We start from the raw sequence: 12,064 nt of genomic DNA, 5'->3' as shown, positions 1-12,064 counted from the left end.
ATACAGGAATTATTCAAAATGGCGTTAATAAGTCCACGTAATTTGCTATTTATTGTAGTACCGTTTCGCAAGGAATTATTGCAAATTTTTGGTTTTACTGCGGGGCTCGATTTTGCGGGCATTTTTTCTAAGATGGCGGAGGAATTGATTGGCTGGGGGAGATGGGACTAGATGAATAGTTTCGTATGGAAAGAGCATTCGTTCCCATGGGCTTGTTCAGGATTTCTTCGCTCGTAAAATCCATTTATGGTGGTACCGTTTCGCAAGGAATTATTGCAAATTTTTGGTTTTACTGCGGGGCTCGATTTTGCGGGCATTTTTTCTAAGATGGCGGAGGAATTGATTGGCTGGGGGAGATGGGACTAGATGAATAGTTTCGTATGGAAAGAGCATTCGTTCCCATGGGCTTGTTCAGGATTTCTTCGCTCGTAAAATCCAGCCTCGGGGACAACTGGTCCACTTCAAGGATTTAGGGCTCATAAAGCTTGGAATCAGACGGTTGTGTAACCTCGCATTCTTGGTGTGGATGCTCCCATTGAGGGTGCCTCCACCTCGACGTCGTCCTCGTCCTCGTCCTCGTATGGAAGATGGACGGACCTCTTTTCTCCTCCTCGCTTTCTCGGAACTCTTTCTCCGGCTCGCCGTACCGATATCGCTCGCACAATTTGCGACGGATTTTCGCAGGTACTTGACGATCCCGTGAAACGAGGACGAAAAAGTAAATGAATAAAGTTGAAAAGTAATCGCCTCGATCGAGGACGGCCGAATGTCCCAGGACGCGTGAATAATTTCAAGCGACTTTTTACAACTTTACGTCACTCCGCGAATTATTCACTCAAAGTGGACGGTGATAAAAAACGATGGGAATTTCCATGCATCTTCATCGGGGCAGGGGATGATTTCATAAAATCCATTTTTCGATTTTTCATCTCGATCGTGAGTATTTATGCAGCTGTAGATGATTTTTGGTACCATCGTAATTGTAATCACTGATAATCACGGATGAAATTTTCTGATAGAAACAAAAAATTACAAGTTGGAGGGAATTTTATTTTAGAAGAGTTAAACATTTGTTCTCGGGCACTCGTGGGGTAATGGAGGAGGTTTCAGTCATCTCCATACCCTGTTCTCATCTCGCTCGAGGATGAAATTAAATCGTGAAATTTTCTGATAATAAAAAAATAAAAAAATTACAAGTTGGAAGGAATTATATTTTAGAAGAGTTAAACATTTGTTCTCGGGCACTCGTGGGGTAATGGAGGAGGTTTCAGTCATCTCCATGACCCTGTTCTCATCTCGCTCGAGGAGCGCACACTCGCTCGCCTCTTTTCTTCTTATCCCTTTCTCGGAACTCTTTCTCGAGTTCGGCAAACCGAGGAAATATATATTGCGACGACCCCGGGAGGGTTTTTACACTTACGGTCCATTTTACGAGCGTGAAAGAGTCTGGCCTCGCGGTTTCTTCCCGAAGGCGCGTTTTCATCGCCTAGAAGCGCGACACCGTGAAATACCGCGACCGCAGGTCGCGTCGCCGATTTCTCCGCCTCACCTCTCCTGGTTTTCATCTCCACCAGGAGAAATGTTTATTCCTCACCAATGAAAATTGAGTTGACCTATAGGTAGAGTGACGTCTAGGCGTTGTAACGGAACGCTTCGGCTATATCTCAAATTATACAATGTATCTCGCAACGAGTTCAAAGTTGCCGAGACGAACCTCCGGATGCTGGGAATACTTCACGTTCCATGATCCTTGTCATGTTCCTACCGTAATTTTGTATTCTTTTATTTGATATTGAATTTTATACGTACATGTCCGTGTATTAAAAAATTAACTCCAGTCCTCCATGGTAAATGATAACCCGAGGCTATATATAATAATCGTGTTCTGCGATACTAAATGATATCGTCGCATCCTTTCATGTTTGCAATTTCTATGAAAATGTTATTCCATGTTTCAAAAGTTGCACTCCTCTCTCTCTCTACATTTTGCAAAATGGTACGACTCTATACTTCCTTCATGACAAAACTCGAATCGATAGTTGACGTTTGATGATTGCAGTTATCAATGTACCTCTCTCATTATTTTATCAAATGTTTTACTCGCACGTTCCTGCGTGCAAAAATTTAATTCCACCCTTTCTTTCTGTCCACTCTCCAAAATGGCAACCCTCCAACAACCCCCTAGTCGGAACCAGAGCGACGTCCGAGCTTCCTCCTTGCCCCATCTTCTATCCTCATCCCTATTTCCTATTTTCTCATCATTTTATCAAGTTTATTCGCACATTCCTCCGTGCAAAAATTGAATTCCACCCTTCCTCTCCGTCCACTCTCCAAAATGGCAACCCTCCAACAACCCCCTAGTCGGAACCAGAGCGACGTCCTTGCCCCATCTCCTATCCTCATCCCTATTTCCTATTCCCATCCCCATCCCAGGGTCTCACCTCTCGAATTTCGAGTCCGGGCATTCCGGGAGTGGGTCCTGCCGATCCCCCTGCAGGATCCGGAGGACTCTTCGGAGTCAGGACACGAAGGAGAGCGGCGAGATAAATCTTCTCGGTTCACGAGTCGCTGAACACGCGACACCTTCCCTCGCCGAGCGGAAGAATGAGTTCATCTTCGGGTGGAATCGAGTCCGCACTATGAGGCTGCGTCCCATCTGCCGGTGGATGCGCTTCTGCATGACCGCCCTGGTGCATTGGGGTGCTTTTGGATCGCGCCATGGAACTACATCCGGATTATGCACAGCCAATTGACCGGCGTGCCTCCTCCTGTTGCCCATACATCGCCGGATTTACGCGGGCTTCCTTTCATCGGAGATAACCCCAATAAATGAAAAATCCCTGCGGAAATAAAAAAAGAAAATCATGCCGAAGAAATTCCACCTGCTCGACGCAGGAAAATCATCCCATTTCCTCCGGAACTTGTCAGTACACTTTATCGAAACGTGGTACCTACACGTTTGTTCTGTTTTCATCCGTGGCATTGAAGTCTCCATATTCGAGAGTGCTCCGAACGTAGAGACTATTGCGAAGATTTCTATCGTTGGTGCAATTATTGTCCCAGGAGCAGAATTTGATCGGCAATGCCTTTGCTGGGAGCGCGAATGTCCTTTTTCTTTTTCCCTTTTTTATTTTCTCATGCGGAGGAACGACCGGCGGCGTCCCCCTCTGGAACGCGGGACGCCTTCCAGGGCTTCCCCTCCCCCGATGGATTCCTAGGAAATTTCCTACCCGTTAATTCCGGGGATTAATCGGCCGCGTGGGGCTCGATTAAATCTCGCGGGTGACCGGGGATAAGGTACCGCGGTTTATTGGAATGCCCGCGCAAGTGAGATCTTAGATTCGCCTGACATACCGCGCGCGTCGGAGGGTCGCCGCCGCGGTCCATATTATTCCTCCGATAGGATTTCTATTGGTTTAGAGCCGCATAGTTTATGGTTCTCCTCTTGGATAGATTTTCTATGCAGGCTATCTATTCGCTAGGGGAAATTGCTAGAGGTTTTTTTTAATCGACTCGATTTTTAAATCATTTCTTGACCTCCGCAAGCGGCGAAATTGATCACCAAAAGGTGGAATTAATATATCCGGGATTGCCATTTTCTTTTTATATGAGGCGATTGTTCCTCCGATAGGATTTCTATTGGTTTAGAGCCGCATAGTTTATGGTTCTCCTCTTGGACAGATTTTCTATGCAGGCTATCTATTCGCTAGGGGAAATTGCTGGAGGTTTTTTTAAATCGACTCGATTTTTCAATTATTTGTTAAGCTTCTCAAGCGGCGAAATTGCTCACCAAAAGGTGGAATTAAATATATCCGGGATTGCCATTTTCTTTTTATATGTTATCATCTTCTCAGAGGGATTTGATAGGGAACTTGGTTTTGTATGTCGCTTGTTTGAGGAATTAATATGGAATGTTTATATTTTACGTCGTTAAGTAGTTAAGGCGATTATTCCTCCGATAGGATTTCTATTGGTTTAGCAGCGAAATTGTTCACGAAAAGATGGAATTACATATATCCGAGATTGACATTGTAATCAAATGTTCATCTTCTCAGAGTGAACTAAATTAATACACAACGTATAGGTTTAACTTTATCCGAGGAATTAATATTCAACGTATAGGTTTAACTTTATCCGAAGAATTAATACACAACGTATAGATTTAACTTTATCCAAAAAATTAATACACAACGTATAAGTTTAACTTTATCTGAGGAATTAATACCCAACGTATAGGTTTAACTATATCCAAGAAATGAATACACAACGTATAGGTTTAACTTTATCCGAAGAATTAATACCCAACGTATAGATTTAATTTTATCCGAAGAATTAATACCCAACGTATACGCTTAACTTTATCCGAAAAATTAATACCCAACGTGTAGGCTTAACTTTATCCGAGGAACTCATACCCAACGTATAGGTTTAACTTGGTTAACTAAAGCCGATACCAGGAAGGTCGAGAAACGTAGACGACGGTCCCGGTCTCTCCTTTCTCCCCGTACGAGAGATCGCACCTCGACCCGTTCCCGGCTTCTGGGTTTCGCCTTGGAATTTCGTGAATTCTGTCGGATAAGGCCGAGGTCAAAGCTTCCTCGTCGGTGCCATTCACCCAGAAGGGTGGAGGCGAGGTAATGACGAATAGAATCGGGCGAGAGGGGGGCCGATAAAGGGGGAGAAAAGGAGCGAGACGAGCGTGAGAGATCGGAAAGGAAGGCGCAAATCCAAATGCGAGGAACCACGTAGGAGAAGGTGGAGGAGCCGGAGCTCCCGAGGGTTCCTCATCCCGAAACCAGTTTCCCTCGGTTAATTTCTACAGGTGGGACGTCTTCGTCTAATTTATCGCGTGGTCCCCTCCCCCCGCTGTCCTGGAATCCTCGGGCCACCGTATTTTTATCGCATCCTCCAGTTCCTAATCCTAATTTCCCCGGGCATTTTCGGGACCATTCGGGAAGATCTCTCCGGCCCACCGGGGAGAGGAGAAAACGGGACCGGTTCCTCTGGAATAAATAAATCCCCCCTCTAATCGCCCCGGCATTTCGCAAGCCCCTTTTTCTTTCCTTTTCTTTTCTTCCTCTTCATTTTTTCTTTTTCTCCCTCTCAAGATCCCGCGCATCCGACTTACTCTCTCCCTCGTAATTAGCGCACGCTGTGTGACAACTCGTCCGATAATTGGCTCGTAAAACGAGCGCTTTAATGGCGTCCATCTCGCAGGAAACGGTCCGATAAATTCCCTCGATTAAGGAGAACCGCTTAAAATAAGTCAAATGACGAACCCGAGGACGGAATTCCTCCTGATTTCTGGGACACGGCCGATTGGGAAATTAGTCATCGAAGGATGAGTAATTAATTCCCGTGGAATTAACGATCGGTAAGGTCGGTGCTTAGGCACTTTGCGAAATTCATATCTCGCAATGTGACCGACAGTTATTAACCCCGACATTACGGGCACGTTGTCCTTTAATATCACTCGAGAAGTTAGAATTTACGATAAAAGGTAGGAAAGAATTATCACTCGATGTGGGTAGCCTTATCATTCTTGTCATTTACATAGCCGCGATACCTTAACTGCCCCCTGATAACAGGAATTAAATTCTTTTCCCTGCGAGAGGACGAAGCAGGGATACGGAGCCATTTTGAACGAACATTAGAATGGGTTATCCCGTGAATTATGTATTATATTATTTTATTATTATTAGTATATAGTATATTAATTAATTATATCTATAATTATCGAAGAATAATGAAAATTACACAATGCGAAAGCGTCATCTCGTGAAATACTGGAATACTCGATATTAAAGTCGAAGTTTACGATTCGGGACTTCGAGGACTCTTCCGGGAGTGGGCTCGTAACTCGAAATTGTGACACCTTCCTTCAAGGAAGCGATTCTCGGTGTTGTTCGGTTGACAATTGCGAACTCCGCTCGTGGCGTCTCTTAACAATGGCAATTAGGCCCCTTGGTGCCACGAAACTGGAGCATTCTCTGAAGTGGCCCTTTGTGGCGGCCCTGCGGGGGCGCGCAATAATCGTACGTCCGGTTTCAATGAAGTTTCAATAAATTATGCCAACGATTCAGGGGGTAGAAAATCCCCATAAAGGCTGGTTGACCAAACGGTAGTGGTAAGTACGCCCGACAATGACTCCGTACTTGCTGTACAGTTAATTCGGTCGGTATTGCCGGCATTGAAGTCTCCGTCGGAGATCCGGCGGGTCGCTCCGATGTCCTGCCGTGCCCGAATTACTTCACCGAATCTCGATTTCCCGAAGGAATATTAAATCAAGACCCTCTTCACACCTGGATATAATTCATTAGCATCTTTTTTCCTCATTTTGAGGAACATTCGGGACGATGTTTAAACTTTCTGGCGTCGAGAAAGTCCCATCGTTCATCGTTTTAAGACCGCTCCTAAGCTACTCGCTTTCTTCGCGTCTGTCTCCTATTCGGACATTCGGAGCAGGTAAAGTACTCAGGTAAATACTGAAAAAGGGACCCGTAGAATGCTCGACATTCGTCAATAAATATAATGACTTCAAATGTAGAGTCCAAAATGTCGGGCGCAGAGAAGCGTCCTTCGTCCTTGGCACCACGAACGGTAACATATGGAGACTATACGCCGTTCCCTTATTTAACCGGTGTTATCTCCTAAGAGAAGATCCTAAACGTCAAAGAATGCCCGACGTTTGTTAATAAATATAATAACATCAAATGTAAAGTCCAAGACTTGCGGTCACGAGTGTTCTTCGTCCTCAGTACAACGAACGCCAATATCCAGAGGCCAGCCATAGCTTCCATTATTTACCTAACATTACATCTCCTAAAAGTACATCCTAAACGTCAAAAAGTGTACGACGTTTGTCACTAAATATAACAACATCAAATGTAAAGTCCAAGACTTGCGGTCACGAGGGTTCTTCGTCCTCAGTACAACGAACGCCAATATCCAGAGGCCAGCCATAGTTTCCATTATTTACCTAACATTACATCTCCTAAAAGTACACCCTAAACGTCAAAAAGTGCACGACGTGAGGAAATACCGTGACTAAACATCCACCGACTTGAAACGCAGAGTCGAATGCTTCCACGCTTCCGCAAACGTCCCTGCGTCTTCCGCGCAACAAACGGCAATATCCAAAGTTTCCATTATAGTCCCGGCGTTGTCTCTTAAAAGTAGGATCCTAAATATCCCGAAAGAACGGCGATTAAATCCCGGGCAAACGAGCGACGGATTGGCGCGATCGGTTTCAGGGGTCCGGTCGGCGTCTCGGAGCTCACCTGGGCACGAGCCGGGGTCCATACCCTGGGTCCCCCTGCCGACCGGGACTGGGGGGGCCGAGAACGAGAGATGGGAGGGCCGGGGACCGGTCTCGGGGAACCTGGACCCGGGGATTGGTCCCGGGTCCCGTCGGCCTGTGTGCCATTGGCGGGCCCATCGGCAGGCGTGAACAGGGGCGGGCAGGTTACCCCTGCCCAGGTAAAATCGGATCGGTCGGGCACCTTCGGCAGTCGAACAGGTCGCGGATCGCGAAGCGGCAGTCCTCTCCCGTCCATCGACGCGGCTGCATCGTGCTTCGCGTGGAAAGGCCGGCCGATCGAGCAGCCAATCGATTAGCGACACCTGCTCGGCCGCAGGAGTTAACGTCTGCGCAGCCGCAGAACCGAGCTACGGGGGCAGGTTGCCCCGCGCGGCGAACCGGAAGTGAGCCGCCGCGGAGGAAGCCCGACGGAAGGCCCGGCTGACGGATCGTCGAGGTTCGTCGGATTCGTGGGTCGTCGGGCCGCGGATCCTGAGCCCCCCTGGGACCCTTCGACCCCGACTTTGGGGCACTCCGGACACTCCACCCACCTCCACCCCCAAGGAACCGAGTTAAAGTTGACTTCCGGGATTCGTGATCGCGTTCCTCGGTGCGTGCCATGTAATACTGACGGGGACCTCGTTCCTGGGATCGCTGTCCATCGGCCAGCTAGGACCAAGGGGCCTCGTCGAGATCCAAGGACCTCCTAGGACCTGTCGGCACCTCTCTGGACCGCGCCGGCACCAACCAGGACTTCATCTCGCCCCGGCAAAGGTGAGACCTGCGACCTGCGACCTGCTACCCCGTGGCAGGATCTATGGATTTAGGATATCGATCTAGAACTCCGAATCGACCGGCAGTCAGTTTGAGGGACGGAGAACGGGGACGATCCTTTTTTATCTATTTCCCTTTGATTTGGAATAATCGAACGTGAGAAGAGATATCTCTATCGACCATCGCTCTTGATCCTCTCTTTGCATTTTATTTATTTTTTATTCTTTATTTGAAAATATCAAAATTTGGAATAATCGACCGTGAGAAGAGATATGTCTATCGACCATCGCTCTTGGTATTTATGCAGCTGTAGATGATTTTTGGTACCATCGTAATTGTAATCACTGATAATCACGGATGAAATTTTCTGATAGAAACAAAAAATTACAAGTTGGAGGGAATTTTATTTTAGAAGAGTTAAACATTTGTTCTCGGGCACTCGTGGGGTAATGGNGAATTCGGAATAATCGACCGTGAGAAGCGATACGTCTCTCGACCATCGCTCTTGATCCTCCCTTTGCATTTTATTTATTTCTTTTTATTCTTTATTAGAAAGTATAAGAATTCGGAATAATCGACCGTGAGAAGCGATACGTCTTTCGATAATTGCTCTTTATCCTCCCTTCTTTGCATTTTATTCATTTCTTTTTATTCTTTATTAGAAAATATAAGAATTCGGAATAATCGACCGTGAGAAGCGATACGTCTCTCGGGCATCGCTCTTGATCCTCCCTTCTTTGCATTTTATTTATTTTCCTTTTTTATTCTTTATTAGAAAATATGAAAAAGAGCGATCGGGGCATTTGTATCCTCCGTTCATGGCGGCGACTCGGGTGGGGCGACGCACGTGCGACCGGGCGTCGAAGTCTCCGCGATCTGACGCGACGCGTGTCGCCATCCACCGTGTCCCTTAATTCAGAATACGCGTTAATTCGAGATTAAACCGTGCCTAGAAAGTAAATTAAGATTTTACCTCGCGGCGTGCTCCCAGGATATCCCTAACAATCTACGAATACCTACAAAAAGTCGAATTATCGTTTCCAGCATGGTTTCCCCAATAAAAAGTGCTCCCTTAAGGTACATCGCACTCGAGCAGACATTCAACCATAACGTTTAACAATCCATTTAGATGCATCGAGTTCTCAATTTTTCCTTTTAACTTCGTCTCACCTTTGCAACGATTTAAACGCGACGCCGATCGCTCTGAGAAAAATGTTCAACTGGAGGCGAATAAATTTTAGCCATATACAAACCTAATAGGCTTTTATTTATTACTACATCTTTCGTTTAGTTGAAAGTACTTCACTTTTAATTCCCGTAAAGTAATGATTATTTCAACCATTGAAAATCTCACTTGCACATTTATTTCCTTTCAAGTGCCTCATTTTTTCTCAGCGCGGCAATTCGGGACGCGGAGGATTTGGACTTATTTCAGTGAACGTCGGTTCAATGTACGGAGCAAAGAGTGGAGGGCATAGGAGGTCTCACACGAGACGCGGAGGGTCTCGGGAAAGCGAGCCGAGATGAAATAGATCCCGGGATGAGTCATTTTTATCGCCGTATCTCCGACGAGGGGGAAACGCTCGTATTCTTGATTTATATTAAGGGATAAAGCCGATGTATTCCCCGCGCGTGAGTCCGTAATTATACCCCGGGTACAATTTCATTTATTTAAATGCAAAGGTGAGACATGACCTTAATCATTTGGATTAGAGAGGGTAGGAATATCGCTCGGGTGCTGATTAATGGCACTTGCGCAACCGGAGGACGCGAGACTTTAAACCCGAGACCCGGGCGAATCAATCACCGCGATTACGCTACTAATGCTTTGCCAAGGACCGCCCCCCCCCATGCCCCCCTTCATGCCCCCCAAGTCCTCCCGGATTGCGCAAAGGGCCCTTTAAGTGGTCCTTCGGGTTTGTTATAGCCTCTGACGTCACGCCATGAAAAAAAAAAAAGAAAGAAAAATTCGAGTCTCCTCTCTAATTACCGCCGGTCCACTTCCATCTCGAAAAAGTTATCGGTAACTGCCCTCCCCCCCTCCTCGTCTTGATTTAATTCATCTACGAGTCTCACGATGGACCGCGGGAACTCCGACTCTTCTTGCGCGCATTGAAGTCTCCGAGGGGGGAACTAATGATTGTTTCTTACGGCTTCGGTGGTTATGCAAATTTTTACCCATGACCTCGTGCCGGTGCATCGATTTGACATTTCATTGACGCAATATTACGTTGTAATTTTCGTTAATTTTTATTCTGAACGCGATATATTACATAGAAATGGTAATTGTAGCAGAATTTATTGGGGCTTAGGAATAACCAATGATTGAGTGAACTCCGACTCTTCTTGCGCGCATTGAAGTCTCCGAGGGGGGAACTAATGATTGTTTCTTACGGTTTCGGTGGTTATGGAAATTTTTATCCATGTCCCTGGATTTACGTGACCTCGTGCCGGTGCATCGATTTGATATCTAATTGACGCAATATTCCGTTGTAATTTTCGTTAATTTTTATTCTGAACGCGATATATTACATAGAAATGGTAATTTTACCAGAATTTATTGTGACTTAGAAGTAACCAATGATTGAGTATGTTAATATTTTCTTATCGGTGTATGAAATTCGTGACAATGGGTCGACTTAGCGCCTTTCGGGGGGGTCTGAAAATGAATGAGAAAGTGAGAGAGACCCATAGGTTGGGGCACTCGCGAGCGTTTCCGCTTCCCCGCCGCAAATGAAAACATAACCCATCTCCCCTCAGCTGTTGTTACAATATTTGGCCCAACACGGGCGACATCGTAATTCGGGCCTCGCGGGTCCCGACAAAGGGCGCGTAAAGTGACACCACGGTAAGAGAGAGAGAGTTGCAATTATTATTCGAGGCCCGCGGCCAAGAGAGCGGCCGTCGTGGGCTCTCCCATGTCAAAATATATTTATTGCCCCCTACCCCTCGGTGTTCTTTCTTCCGCCCGGCTGCGGTATGTCGGGCCGCATTGTTACCCTTTCATACGGTTATTACCCCACTTGTACTCCCGCGGAAACTCCGAGATCGGCGCCATTTGCATTTTAACCCCTTCGGCCCTGGTCCTTGGGGTCGCGATCCGACTTAACGCCTTTTCGCCCCTCTCCTGCTTTCTCTTTCTCTTTCGCTCGCGCGCCGTCTCCCCACTCTCGGCCTTTCTTCCCTCCTTTGTCCTGGTATCCTCGACAGGGACGCACCGGTCGGTAACCTTGTCCGGTATTGTACTTACTTCCTTACTCGGTCGCGCACTTCGACCGACGAGCTGGAGGACGAGGAATGAATTCTTATCGGACCGTCCGCGTATGTCTGATAATGGCTGCCGCCGACCTTTTTATCAGGTTTATCCAACTCACCATTTTATCAATTCTTCTCTGCGGAGCGAGCGATCGACACGGAAATAATTGCATTGGACTTATTAATACCGCCGATAAAGAAAAAAAAAATTAATAAGTAAATAATAAAGGCTTTATTACGAATGTCATATTGACATCGATATATAACAATCGTTCAGTGACTGGGGTCGATTAAATTGAACGTTAAATTACTGCCGACTTTAATTAAGTACAATAAATGCAAGGTGAAGCTTTTGCATTGATCTTTCAACATTATTCAGTGTGTTGTTCCTTGTTTATATCTTATTGCTTAGTGATAGCGGGTCTTTGTGTATTTCCTTTTTTGACTGGACCTCGTGATAAGGTGCGCGCTTCTTCCGTCTTCTTTTCCTCATTTTTTTTTATTTTTTTTATTATGTCTCCACGTGAGATTGTTCCTGGGGACGGTCGGCAACCTCTTCGGCCATTTTTTCTCGGCGTGCAGACTTCTAGAGGTCTTTTGTACCTAATTCAGTGAATGTTGCCACCTGTTTAAAGATGCGCGGGCTTTAAAGAGTTAACGGTCCAGTGTACCCGTGCACACGACATGTACCGTTCCCCGTTATCATTCGGCTTTTATCTGACACTTGCTCGAGAT

General features: G+C 46.2%; 1 protein-coding gene across 1 annotated transcript in view; it reads left to right on the top strand.

The window, feature by feature from the left end:
* Positions 1 to 7,555: 7,555 nt before the first annotated feature.
* The window catches only part of LOC105696554 (zygotic gap protein knirps), a 43,775-nt gene continuing 39,266 nt past the window's right edge, over positions 7,556 to 12,064 (top strand). Inside the window, exon 1 of the mRNA XM_012419119.1 lies at positions 7,556 to 8,074. The gene's annotated coding sequence lies outside the window, so the exon portion shown is untranslated. The remainder of the gene's footprint in view (positions 8,075 to 12,064) is intronic.

The sequence above is a fragment of the Orussus abietinus genome, unplaced genomic scaffold (genome assembly GCF_000612105.2).
Source record: "Orussus abietinus isolate OABI.00-Male unplaced genomic scaffold, Oabi_2.0 scaffold15, whole genome shotgun sequence".
Taxonomy (NCBI): domain Eukaryota; kingdom Metazoa; phylum Arthropoda; class Insecta; order Hymenoptera; family Orussidae; genus Orussus; species Orussus abietinus.
Note: the sequence above shows the minus strand (reverse complement) of the source record. Positions and strands in the feature narration are given on the sequence as shown.